Here is a 14,082-nt window from a genome sequence, read left to right on the forward strand (position 1 = left end):
AAAGTAGGTTTTATATCTTGGAGGGGTTTTTTGTTTGTTTTTTTCCTCTTCAACGACAGATATAATTTACGTAAATTTCAAATGATTTATGGTACCAAACCCTCCAAAAAATTATTATAGTTTTGTTAACCTTTTCACAGTAAATATATTGTAAGAAACAATGACCTCTGAGTTATCTTGATATCGCTTGTATCCGTTTTCTCTGCGTTTCCAAATGCCATGCAGCTTCACAGCTGGATTAAAACATTATTTTCGAATGGTTGTTTGTTTTTCTGCAAAGTTACACACGACGGCTATCTGCGCTAGGTGTCCCTAATTTAGCAGCGTAAGACTAGAGGGAAGGAAGCTAGTCATCACCCCCACCGTCGACTCTTGGGCTTCTCTTTTACCAATGAATAGTGGGATTGACCGTAATTTTATAATGCCCTCACGGGCATTTTTGCGAACGTGGTTTCGAAGCCACGACCCTCAGATTATGAGTCGAGTGCTTAACCATCTGGCTATGCCAGGCTCGTTTTCGAATGAATGATCATGGGAATGTATGTGAGAGAATTAGTGGGTGTGTGACAATGTCATTGTGTATTAGTTTATAAACATGTTGTTGATAGGATTATTTTGTATTTTCATAAAACTGATTAAGTAAGGCAGAGGGCGGTTAAATATTTAAAGTGTTTGAGGTGTGAATCCGTAGATTAGTGGCTCAAGGCCAATTTACGTAAAAACCACTTTGCGCTATTCGATCGTACAAAAATCATAGGTGGGTGCTATTCACTAGTCACTGTCCCTATATTCTATCGGTTAAGAATTCGAAACGACTATTCTCATATCGTCATTTGTGTAGTTTCGAGCAAAAATTCTAAAAAAAAAAAAAAGACAAATAAACATTAAGGCCCGACATAGTTAGTGGCTAGGGCGCTCGAGCCGTAATTTGAGGGTCGCGGATTCGAGCCCCCTTTCACACCAAATGTGCTTACCCTTTTAACCGTGAGGGCGTTATAATATTACGGTTAATCCCAATATTCGTTTGTAATAGAGTAGCCCGAGAATTGGCGGTGGGTGGTGTTGACTAGCTGCTAGTGTTACAATGCTAAATTACGCACGCCTGGTGCAGCTATTTCTCGTGCAGCTTACGTGTGTGTGTTTTCTTATAGCAAAGCCACAACGGGCCGACTACTGAGGAGAATCGAACGCCTGATTTTAGCGTTGTAAATCTGTAGACTTACCACTGTGCTAGCGGGGAGCCTCGTGCAGCTTTGCCTGAAATGAAACAGAAATTATTTCAGGCGGTCCATAAGCAGTTCTGGTGTAGTATAAGATATATATATATATATATATATACTTCTATCTAATGTTCGCTCTAATAAAGATGACGATCCATGTTGTTTATCATGAGCTTTCTATTTTGTTCTTCGTCCAAGTATTTCCTTTTAGAAACTAAAGGCCTGAAGATAGAGATTGATTTCTGAGTCACTCTAAGGTTAAATTCATTTGTTTTCCAGTCTATTGAGATTTTACCCATGATTATTAGTTAGAATTACATTGTACATTATCGTAACGTATCGTATTTCACGTGCACATAATCATCTGATGGAATACTTACAGAACGACATCTAGTTTATTAAAATATTTGATAGATGAACCAAACCTAAAGCCATTTATATAATTATTGGAATTTTTGCAACGACCAATTTCTTCTTAGTTTAATAACATAGACATTAGCGAAATGTAAATACATCAGAAAAGAGTGGAAATCAACGAATCAGAATTGCTTATATACACACACACAGCGCGGTCGTATTCGAAAAGATTAAACAAGTCTGGACTACAAAATCCAGCCTTTACAATTATATCAAGTGTCTGGATATTAGTTTGGTTTCGTTTTAATTTCGCGCAAAGCTACACGAAGGCTATCTGCGCTAGCCCTCTCTAATTTGGCAGTGTAAGATTAGACGAAAGGCAGCTAGTCATCTCCACCCACCGCCAACTCTTTGGCTGCTCTTTTACCAACGAATAGTGGGATTGACCGCCACTTTTATAACGCCCCAAACGCTAAAAGGGCGAGTATGTTTGGTGTGATGGGGATTCAAACACGTGACCTTCAGATTACTAGTCGTGTGCCTTAACCATCTGGCCATGCTGGGTCTGAATATTAGTTTTCTAAACATTTAGGCTGCTGTATACGGTGACAACTTTTCTTCAGTTACGTTTTCGTTTTACTACATTGTTTATTGAAACTAATGTTATTTCGACTACTTTATCCGTTTATTTTACTACATATTTACCTTTTTAGTATTTTGTGTTTTGTGGCCACTTTTGTTTCATTACTTTATCTTTTACTGTCCTGTATTTTGTGGCTACTTATGTTTCATTACTTTATCTTTTACTGTCCTGTATGTTGTGGCCACTTCTGTTTCATTACGTTATCCTTTATTGTCCTGTGTTTTGTGGCCACTTTTGTTTCATTACTTTATCCTTTACTGTCCTGTGTATCGTGGCCACTTCTGTTTCATTACTTTATCCTTTACTGTCCTGTGTATCGTGGTCACTTCTGTTTCATTACTTTATCCTTTACTGTCCTGTGTATCGTGGTCACTTCTGTTTCATTACTTTATCCTTTACTGTCCTGTGTATCGTGGTCACTTCTGTTTCATTACTTTATTCTTTACTGTCCTGTGTATCGTGGGCACTTTTGATCCAATATTTCATCATCATGAAATTTTAAACATAATAAAATGTTTGAAGTTATTCTATGAGTCTCTCTTTCTCTCTTCTTGTGTACATATATATATATTCCTTCATAAATTATATCTATACACGACATATATTAAAGTGAACAGAAGGTTAGCGAGCAGGCAACAATGTCATTCTAATGAGTTACTTAATTGTCTGAGCAGAACATGTCTGTCAGTATAGTCTTCTGTGACATATTCTCTAAATTCTCGCGAAATTATTAAAAATTTGATTCATATTTTCCTTCAGGCCATTTTACTCTTTCAAACCAGATTCGTAAAACACCACCAGTCACCAACCTTATGGTTCCACTTCAGTCAAATTACATTCCTCAAGCTATAACCTAAGTAATGGATTTTAAGCCACATTACTGGTTTCGTTAATTACGTTAGAAGATAAAATGTTAAAGATAGTTAGAATAAGTAAAGTATTAGAACTTTGACGTTTGACTTCCAAGTCCTTTCATTTAGTAAATAATCTAGCTGTGAATACGATACAATAACATCAGCACGATTACATATGTACTTCTTCATCGGCCTGGCATGGCCAAATGGTTAAGGTACTCAACTCCTAATCCAAGGGTCGCCGAGGGTTCGAATCCCTGTTACACCGAACACGTTGGCCCTTTTAGCCGAGGGTGTTATAATATGACAGTCAATCCCACTATTCGATGATAAAAGAGTAGTCCAAGAGTTGGCGGTGGGTGATGATGACTAGCTGCCTTCTCTCTAGTCTTACACTGCAAAATTAGGGACGGCTAGCGCAGATAGCCCTCGAGTAGCTTTGCGCGAAATTCAAAATTAAAACGAACCAAACTTCGTCAGTGCTTTCTTTTGTATTAAAGCTGCAAAAAAAGATAAAAATTTAGGTCAGAGAGGTTTCAGTTTTCTGAAAACATTAGAAAATCTACCTATTGTTTTTGTAAAGGCTTTCTTTGTGTTTAATTGAAATAATCAAGTACTTCCAATTAATATATCAAAAATGAGCTCACGTACACGCAGTGAATTTCATAGAAACTTATATAAACTAAGAATTAATCCTCCATAATATTTTTGCGTTGTTGAGTACAATTGAAACGCGTGTAACAATAAAGAATGTCGTTTAGCATGTTAGTGTTTGTTTTTAATTTCGCGCAAAGCTACTCGAGGGCTATCTGCACTAGCTGACCATAACTTAGAAGTCTAAGACTAGAGGGAAGGCAGCTAGTCATCACCACCCACCGCCAACTATTGGGCTACTTTTTTACCAAGGAATAGTGGAATTGACCGTCACATTATAACGCCTCCACGGCTGAAAAGGCGAGCATGTTTGGTGCGACTGGGATTCGAACCTGCGACCCTCAGATTACGAGTCGAACGCTTTGACACGCTTGGCCATGTCGGGCCTAACATGTTATAAGGTATATCTGTTTCCATTTGCGCTGTTTTTGTACTCAACTCGTTAAACATATTATAGAACAGTACTAACAAAATCTACTTTCAAAAAGATGAAAATAAAAACGTACAAAAACACTTTTATGTAAAAAGTAAATCGATATTTGACCTATAAACTTTTCAATAATATATTTGATATCCGACTACTATTGTGAACCTAATTAATCATTAACCATCCATTGTTACATACATATCACTAATTACTCGCATCAGTGACAAAATTGAAAGAATTTCGGTTATTATTACGTTTCGCCGTTACTAATTTAGCGTTTCCATATCGTAGCTTTTATTTATCTAAATAAAAAAAATTATACTTCATCATTCAGATTTTTCAATTATCAGAACCAAGTTAACTCTAAGATGAAAACAAGTTACATTTTGTATCTGAAACATAGAACACTATTATATGGATCTTTTACAAAGACTGAAGTTTTGTCTATCGTACCTTACGATTTTATAACTGAAAACAGTAAACTAAACAACAGCAAGATTCTAGCAGGGCCCAGCATGGCCAGGTGGGTTAAGGCGTTCGACTCGTAATCCGAGGGTCGAGGGTTCGAATCCCCGTCGAACCAAACATACTCGCTCTTTCAGCCATGGGGGCGTTATAACGTGACGGTCAATCCCACTATTCGTTGATAAAAGAGTAGCCCAAGAGTTGGCGGTGGGTGGTGATGACTAGCTGCCTTCCCTCTAATCTTACACTGCTAAATTAGGGACGGCTAGCACAGATAGCCCTCTTATAGCTTTGCACGAAATTCAAAAACAAACAAAAACAAAAAACAAGATTCCAGCAAGACCATGCTGGCATGTATGCCACAAAACATGCTTAGAATTAGTGTAAAAACTAAATAACGTTCAGGTTCTATTCATCTTATTACATAAACCACCCTTTGTTCTCTAACAGGACACATTCCTTACGGTTCAAAATTTCCATGTCGACAATATCTCATGTATAGTTTGAGAGAATGACATTCTCCAAGTGGGCGTGACCACATCAACGTAAGTCTTTATCACATCATAACACAAGAACTTTCTGGAAACTGATCCTTATTTCCTTTTCGGAGTGATAACAATAAATTCCACGTTCACAACATAGGAATGTATAGAGCTTTAGCAAGTGCTTATGATTTATTATTTCGTGAAGTAAAACTCACAAAACTTTCTGTTCGTGAAATAACATAGGAATGGCGCAGGACAATAATAGTTACATAATTCAACAAGATACGTATTGAATAGGGTCCAAATAGAACTAATAAAAGTTTCGAAAACAATCATATTGTGAAATATTCACTTGTTAAATTAGCTAAAAGGTTTTATTTGAGCTCCAAATGGAACGGTTGAAGCGAATGCTATCTTCTCGAATCTCCATATCATGGAGATGGTTTTAAAAGTCCCACCGTCTATAACGAAATAATCCATCTTCCCTATATCTGGGCCCGGCATGGCCAAGTGTGTTAAGGCAGTGGACTCGTAATCTGCGGGTCGCAGGTTCGAATCCCGGTTGCACCATACATGCTTCCCCTTTCAGCCGTGAAGGCGTTATAACGTGACGGTCAATCCCACTATTCGTTGGTAAAAGAGTAGCCCAAGAGTTGGCGGTGGGTGGTGATGACTAGCTGCCTTCCCTCTAGTCTTACACTGCAAAATTAGGGACGACTAGCACAGATAGCCCTCGAGTAGCTTTGCGCGAAATTCAAAAAACAAACAAACAAACCTAGCACAGCGGATATTTACAGTTTACTGGGTCATGCTGCTTAGGTCATTTTATTATTTAAAAAAACACTTACTGCTATGGGTAACTTATCATTTTCAAAAACCAAAGAAATATGGTTTTGAACGTATTTAGTTTCCAGACTCCGAGCTTGTTCGAAGTTACCTTGGAAGATATTTCACAGTTATGTTATATAGGATTTTCAAGGAAGTATGGTTTATGTCGTTTTAATAGTGCGTATTTAGAACCAAAAGTGGTGACACTTGGAAATTGGTCAGTAAGTCCAATACACTTTTATAGCTTCTGAAAAAAATAAAACCAAATTCTGTACTATAAACAGAATATGTCTCTCTTTTGGGTTTTGAAGTGGTATTCGGTTGTGACCACCACAGATATCAAAATTCGACATTTAGCATTGTAAACCTTCAGGTTAACTGGTGAGCCACTAGGCCGGTGGTAAGGGTGGGAGGGACTCTTCTTAAAGAAGTGCACCCCGCTAGTACAGCGGTATGTCTCCGGATTTACAACGCTAAAATCAGGGGTTCGATTCCCGTCGGTGGGCTGAGAAGATAGCCCGATGTGGCTTTGCTATAAGAAAAACACAAACAAACTTAAAGAAGTTAACTAAAATATATTTCTTTTAAGATCTGGTGTTCTGTAACCAAATATGGGAAGCTGTTGGTGGTATTGATAATAATTATACGGTCAGCATCATTGTTTAATGTTATTTGAAAAAACAGTATCTGGAAATTCATTCGAGCTAGGAAACCAGAGGTTCAGAGAGGTTTGTTTGGTTTTGAATTTCTCGCAGAGCTACACGAGAACTATCTGCGCTTTTATTATTATTTTATTATTCCTAAATTATATCTAAAAATATATACACGTAGTTTGAATGATTAGTTATATATATAACTTTATATACGCCTCCAATTCCTAATATAAAAGTTACAAAATAAGAGAAGTCGTCAGAGAATAAAATGTATGATAAATAAACCTGGATTGGTCGTTGCAATAACAGTTGGAACGAAGTAATCCATGAAAGAATTTAAACATATATATATTCACAATCGAAAAAAAGAGAAAAAAAATATCTAATCAAACTGCTCTTATTGTACACGAAGTCACAAGCTTTGTGACCCGTTTCAACAACAGATTTAAAAGAAAATATAAAGACCGTAATCAATCATATTGATATAAGGGTCGAACAGTACGGCCCTTTAATCTAAGAAGTCAATTTCCATTCGTTCTGAACAGTTAAACTCTGCTTATCGCACAGAACAAGAAGAGAGGAGGTTAAATAGTTCATACCATTTTCTTTCTCGCGGTTCTATGATGGGAAACGTTAATTAATGAATGTCTCATAACACGGGGGGAAGGGGGGAACCGGCATGGCCAAGCATGTTAAGGCGTTCGACTCGTAATCCGAGGGTCGTGAGTTCGAATCCCGGTCGCACCAAACATGCTTGCCCTTTCAGCCGTGGGGGCGTTATAATGTGACGGTCAATCCCACTATTCGTTGGTAAAAGAGTAGCTCAAGAGTTGGTGGTGGGTGGTAATGACTAGCCGCCTTCCCTCTGGTCTTACACTGCTAAATTAGGGACGTGTAGCGCAGATAGCCCTGGTGTAGCTTTGCGCGAAATTAAAAAAACAAACAATGCTCCATCTTATTGTTTTTCTTAACGGAGTAAGATACTTTCTTAATGGTGCCAATATTGTTTCATTTTTTTTTCTTCACGTTGACAAGTGCTTGGATAAAAAACAGAAACACTCCACTTTCTAATTTATTTTTCTCAAGAGATATAACCTGAGATATAACACACAAAAACTAAATAGGTAATTCAGACATTTCTCACCTTAGCTCCAACGTGAAAACCAGCAAGCTTTTAAATAAGTAATAACCGACTTTGCTCGAAACATATAAATATTTAATTTGGAGCGCGGACATTCTTCTAAATTATGAATGCATAACGCTTTGTTGAGAACAGGCACAAATTCTAATGTATATAAAGAAATAAAGTTCCATATCAAATCGACTAAGACGGAAAAGAAACGCTTTCTTCCAAGAAATAATTATCTTGATTCTAGAAACACAGCTCAAAATCCGAAAGTAAATATAACTGACCCTGCAAGTTTGTACAACCGTTAGGTTGAGAAAAATATCTTACACTGCCCATGGTAGTAAAGAGATAGTTTCTTTCCTCTGAATGTGTACTGCAATACTCAACATTCCACTGTATTATTCATGGAAAATAATGCTTGGTTTAAACAATTATTTAATGTGGGCCGTAGCTGATAAAATAACGCTTTCGCAGATATACTGTTTGTTAATCAGAGTTTAAAAAAAATTGGATTAACAGAAAAGGTGAGATAAGCAGTAATCTCACAAATTAACTGTAGTAATCTTAATTAAGAACAAGTTAATGTCTTCATACTAATTTGACGCTTCAACCGGAACAAGGATTTCATCTCTAACTATACCGCAATGAAGGAACTTTCACAATCATTGGTTGCATCTGTTCCACTTTCAACCAATTTAATATCTCAACTTAGTTCCGGCGTGGTTTCGTCCAAAGTTTCCAGTGACTAGGTTTAACAGCACGTCATTTAACAAGAAGGGACATTCTCGCCAGTAACACACATCGAAAGCCATGCCACTGCAGGACGAATGGGTTACTACACTGTGCCCTGTCGTTATTCCTAACAAATAACTGGGAAATGGACTATAACTTCCTCTTGGGGTATCTTGTAAGAGGATCTATTCAATAACACGGGTATGCCAGATGTTGAGAACGTTGTGATAAACAATTTAACGTTCGATTTTCAGGCGTTGACTCAAGAAATATTCGAGGGCAATTTCTCCTGCTGTGCAACCGACACACACATAACAACAACAACAACAAACGTCTATGTTATTAAGGTGGTTTTAAACACTGACATGTCTGCTCCAAATATTTTATCTAAACTAAAAGTAAGAATGTAGACATAAGGATTATATACCTATGTAGTAGCAGGGCGACCACCAAGATGGTGTCCCTTAAATCTCTTTAACCAACTTCAAGATGGTGTCCCTTTAATCAGTTTACCCAGCACAAAGATGGTGTCCCTTTAATCTATTTAACCAGCTCCAAGGTGGCATCTCTTTAATCAATTTACCCAGTACCAAGATGGTTCCCCTTTAATCAGTTTACCCAGTACCAAGATGGTGTACCTTTAATCTATTTAACCAGCTCCAAGGTGGCATCTCTTTAATCAGTTTACCTAGAACAAAGGTGGTGTCCCTTTAATCAGTTTACCCAGTACCAAGATGGTGTACCTTTAATCTATTTAACCAGCTGGGTAAACTGCTTAAAGGGATGCCACCTTTGAGCTGGGTAAACTGATTAAAGGGACACCACCTTTGTTCTAGGTAAACTGATTAAAGAGTTGGCGGTGGGTGGTGATGACTAGCTGCCTTCCCTCTAGTCTTACACTGCTAAATTATGGACGGCTAGCACAGATAGCCCTCAAGTAGCTTTGTGCGAAATTCAAAACAAACAAACAAACAATACTTCATTGTGCAGTTTTATTCTCTTATATCGAATGTACCAAGTTCGATAACATCAGTTTGAAAATGTCAAATCCAGCCTGTGTCATCTTATACTACAACATATTTATATGTATTATTAGGCTCACCTTTAACTTCAACACAAAATATAAACGATAAAACAACGGTAATTGTTGAGTCTGTCTTTCGTTCTAAACGTCATGATTTACTTTTTACACTAAAACTGTATAGCTTAAACCACCTCGACTAACTTGTACAAAGTTTAACTTCTAATTTCTTAATAGTTGTATAAAATTAAAATGAATGGAGGACCTGATAAAAAAAAACGAAACAAAAAACGTAATGTCGTATAGTTTAATTCAAGTTAAAAGATACATTTTACAGGTCGTATCAACTGTGTTAAGCCTAAAGATCCTATATCCTAAAACTATTTTTATTTATATTTATTAAAACAGTTAAGATGGCGAAAGACACTTCTTTTAATTATATTAATACAGTAAGACTAAAAATCAAAATAAAAAACAAGAATCCGATTTTATTATTAAAGTATATATATATATGTCTTACACATTAACGCCACTCGAAAGTGCATATTATCTCCTCCTTTGACGTAGCCAATATCACTACGTTTTAACCCAGATATATTTATTGTTAATTTTAAGATGTTTAGCCCTTATTGCTATAGTTACACGATAATACAGCATGAAACTTGAAAGAAACAAAAAGACGTTATCTCATAACATTTATGTGCGAAGACCTTCTACGAAACACAATCAACAATATTTACATGCAAGATTTTGTGTTTTTAATTACGTACACAAAATAATCAACGTATCGAACAGAAGTACCGAACTTTTTGCGTTAAGAGCTGAAACATAAATAATATAAAAAGAAAAATGCAATTAGAAGTAAGGCTTAACGGGTAATACGTCTAGTCTTTTAACCTGAAAAACTACTGAGTGTTAATATACAATAAGGTCAAAACCTTTCACCAAACTAATAAGTCACTTAAATGAAGTAATGCTTATCCTCATGCTGAACGAGGAAAACTTTTTCAATAAACTTTGTTTAATAACATTTCAAGACTTAATATGTTTGTCTCCTCAAGTTAATCAAATAACACCAATTTTAGAGATTTGTTTAAAAGTTTATATCGAATTATTTAGTGATTACTAAAACAGAACCTAAAATAACGTCGAAATTGCTAGTTTGATCCTATAAATCTTATGAATAACACTATTAGGGAAATACTTCTATCTTAATCCTCAAATTACTAACTTCTTTATATGTATTTAACTATAATTCACTTCCACAGTGTTTCTGAAAGTAGCTCTGTTTCGAGATTAAATGAACCAAAATTAAGAATAACAACTATCTTTATTTCTAGCTTTGGAAGTTGTTCATATGTCATGCTATGCTGTAGCCTATATAAAGCATAATTCTTCTCGTGATTCATGGCAAACGCAGCTTTTTATTTACCTCACGACAATACAAATTACAACGTTGAGCGTTCCTTACGTAACTTCATTTTAGTGTCTACCAATTTACTGACAGACAACAAACTACTGTACGATGGTGCGAGTGGTTCGGATAAATCACTGGTAGGGTCTCAATATTGAATAAATATAGGTTTTTGCCTGCGACAAGACTCGGTATAAAGAACTGGCCAAATATGCGAGTGAAATAATTCATTCTTTATGGGAAATATATAGGTATTTCGCCCCCCCCCCCCAAAAAAAAAACAAAACAAAACAACAACAACTAAACACCGTGTTGAAAGAAAAAAAAAACTTATTGACTTATTCGGTTAAATATGATGGAATATATCAAGTGAAGTTAGATTGTTTAAGCTTAAAAATCCAGTACATTTTATCATAAAAAAGTAAACAACTACATATTAACGAATTACAGCTGCTCAGTTCCATAACAAATGAAACCAGCGGGAAAAAATATAACAGAAGTCTTAACACAAATAATAATATTGTCCGAGTCCTTACGGGTTTATTATATCCAAGACTGGTTTCTGAATACATATTTATTTGTTGTTTTTTTTATATATAGGTTGCGTAACCTATTATAAGAAATACTTTTGACGTGTTGTTTTTTTGTTTGAGTAAGCAAGTAAGAAATATGTCATATAATTGTTTATTTGTTTCCGTTATTTTATTTTGCGCGCTAACCTTTTCTTATTATGAAACGACACATTGAAAGGAAGGCAGATAGTCAACAACACCCACAGCAAATTCATAGTCTACATTTGTTATATGAAACAGTGGGATATGATCGTCTCACATTCACACAACAAAGCTCTAAAGTGTTTCCAGCGAATTTTGTTTGGTAGTAACGGTACACAAACCAAGGACACATTAACTATACATTTAGTGAGCAAACTTGTTGTTTATTTATTAAACTCAGAGTTACGCAATAGACTCTGTGCCTGCTGCCACTATTCAATCACGAATTTTATCAATATAAGTCTTCAGACTTTGCACTGAGTCACACCCGAGCGAGAGAGAAAGAATGGAACTACTTGTTATATTTTCTGATTTTTCAAATCTGATACCTCAGATTGTTTGGTATAAACAACGTGTGAAACACGTGGTTAAGCCGTCTCAGAGATCAGCAGATAATATGATGCTTGTTCATTATGTGATACAGACACTGGCACCTTTAGTTATTATATAACATTCGGATCTCATATTTCCTCCATTTAATCGACTCAAAGATTGGTTTCTGTGAGTTAGCCTGGTGCGTTTATTTCTGATGCCACAAACAACCGTGCCTGTGACTTCATAACGCACACACGACACTAGAACAAAATGTTTCACCGCTCGGATTCATACCACCCACTCACACGTGTAATTCAACCTTTTACAATACTTGTCTCAATTTTTTTTTTATTAACTACCTTTCGTGAAAATATAAAGCAAACGTTTCTGCAATTATTTGGACATCCATGGAGACACCGTAAATCTTAGGCTTAAAACAAACAACAAACATAGAACTATAACTGTAAATCTTTTTATATATATTTTTTATCTCCAAAGTTCTCTTTTCAGGTGTCATTATGGTTAGAAAATATGGGTGGCTAGTCAAGAGAACTAGCAAATCGACTTTCTTCTTAGAAAAGCAAAAGACCGCTCAGTTGGAAAGAACACGTTTCCTGTATCATTGACAACCTTACGACCACTATTATCTGCCTTCCATTTATCTGTTTCATTGGATCCTTTTCGTCTGCGCAATGGATTCTTGGAAGTTTTTAGGTCACTGCAACTCTGAAGAAGTTGAAAGATAAATCATAATGGTAATACCGCTGGTGAAAGTTGCGTAAGTTATTTTACCTTGCATTAAAATATTTGACAAACTTTGAAGATTGAATCTGCTTATGACGTTTTTCGATTGAATAGTTTTGAAACGATTGCATTTATCAAAAATTGATAACAGAGGGAGCTTCGCCATTTTCCCGAAAATAAAATGCCATTTACTGAGAACAAAATCTGGGTGTTAACGAACGTTCACTAAAAACAAAAACAAAAAGAGCTGACTTAATGACAAGCATTCTGTACTTTCAGCTGTTGACGCGTTATAGAAGTGGAAATCAATGCCCTTTTTGGTAGGGTGTACCCGCGTAAGTGACGAGTACTTCTGGCTGGTTGACTTTTGCCTTTTTAGTAATTCCAAATTAAGGACGACTGTGTTGTAACTTCGATACATCTGACTTGTTCATTTCACACGCATACATCACACAAGATGTCGCTCCGGTAGAAAATACCCAATATCACTGAAAACAAAAATCGTTCAAGATTGGACGCTAATATTACTCTTAGCTCGTAGATAACTGAATGCCTCGTGTAGTCAGGGTAGTCGCTTTGAAATGACTGCTTCATTTCTTTTTGGGGAGTGCTTGTGATTCGTAGGTTTTGAATCTTCTGTTTTCTCTTATAGGTCGAGCGTGGCCCAGTAGTTAAAGTGCCAGATTGTGAATTCGAGGCCTAGCAGCAAATGTGTGTGACTTTGGTACTGAGGTTCTCACCCTGTTATAGTAAAAATCATAATAAATCTTTGTCTCTCTCTCTCTGGACTTTGTTGTCCACCGCTGATACAGTAGCAAGTCTACGGATTTATAACGCTAAAATCAGAGGTTCGTTTCCCCGTGGTAGATTCAGCAGATAGCCCAATGTGGCTTTGCTATAAGAAAAACACACTGGACTTTATTTATGTTATAAAAGTGACGAATAAATCTTACTATTCGATTTTAGTAGCCAACAAACTGGCGGTGAGTGAACTGGCTATCAGCCATCCCTCTAGTCTATCACTTCAAAGTTAACCCTAAAGTAGCTACGGGCTTGAAACTCAAACTACAACCAGACAGAAACCTGATTGTTACAATTTTTTTCCCTCCAAGTGCTAAACTCCTACGAAGAATTATTGTTTGTTGTTGTTGTTTTTGAATTAAGCACAAAGCTACACAATGGGCTATCTGTGCTCTGCCCAATACGGGTATCGTAACCTGGTTTGTGGCGTTGTAAGTGCGCAGACAACATACCGCTGAGCCCCTGGGGGCACGAAAAATTATTACCAGTATTCTTTAATACCTCTAGAGTTAAATATTTTCCTGGGTGTTTTAGCTGCATATTTTCGAATAATAAAGTCTAAGGTAT

General features: G+C 36.4%; 1 protein-coding gene across 1 annotated transcript in view; it reads right to left on the bottom strand.

Annotated features, from left to right (window-relative positions):
* The window catches only part of LOC143222426 (lachesin-like), a 74,802-nt gene that overhangs the window by 40,507 nt on the left and 20,213 nt on the right, over positions 1–14,082 (bottom strand). The window lies entirely within an intron of this gene.

Source organism: Tachypleus tridentatus, chromosome 8 (assembly GCF_004210375.1).
Source record: "Tachypleus tridentatus isolate NWPU-2018 chromosome 8, ASM421037v1, whole genome shotgun sequence".
Lineage (NCBI taxonomy): Eukaryota > Metazoa > Arthropoda > Merostomata > Xiphosura > Limulidae > Tachypleus > Tachypleus tridentatus.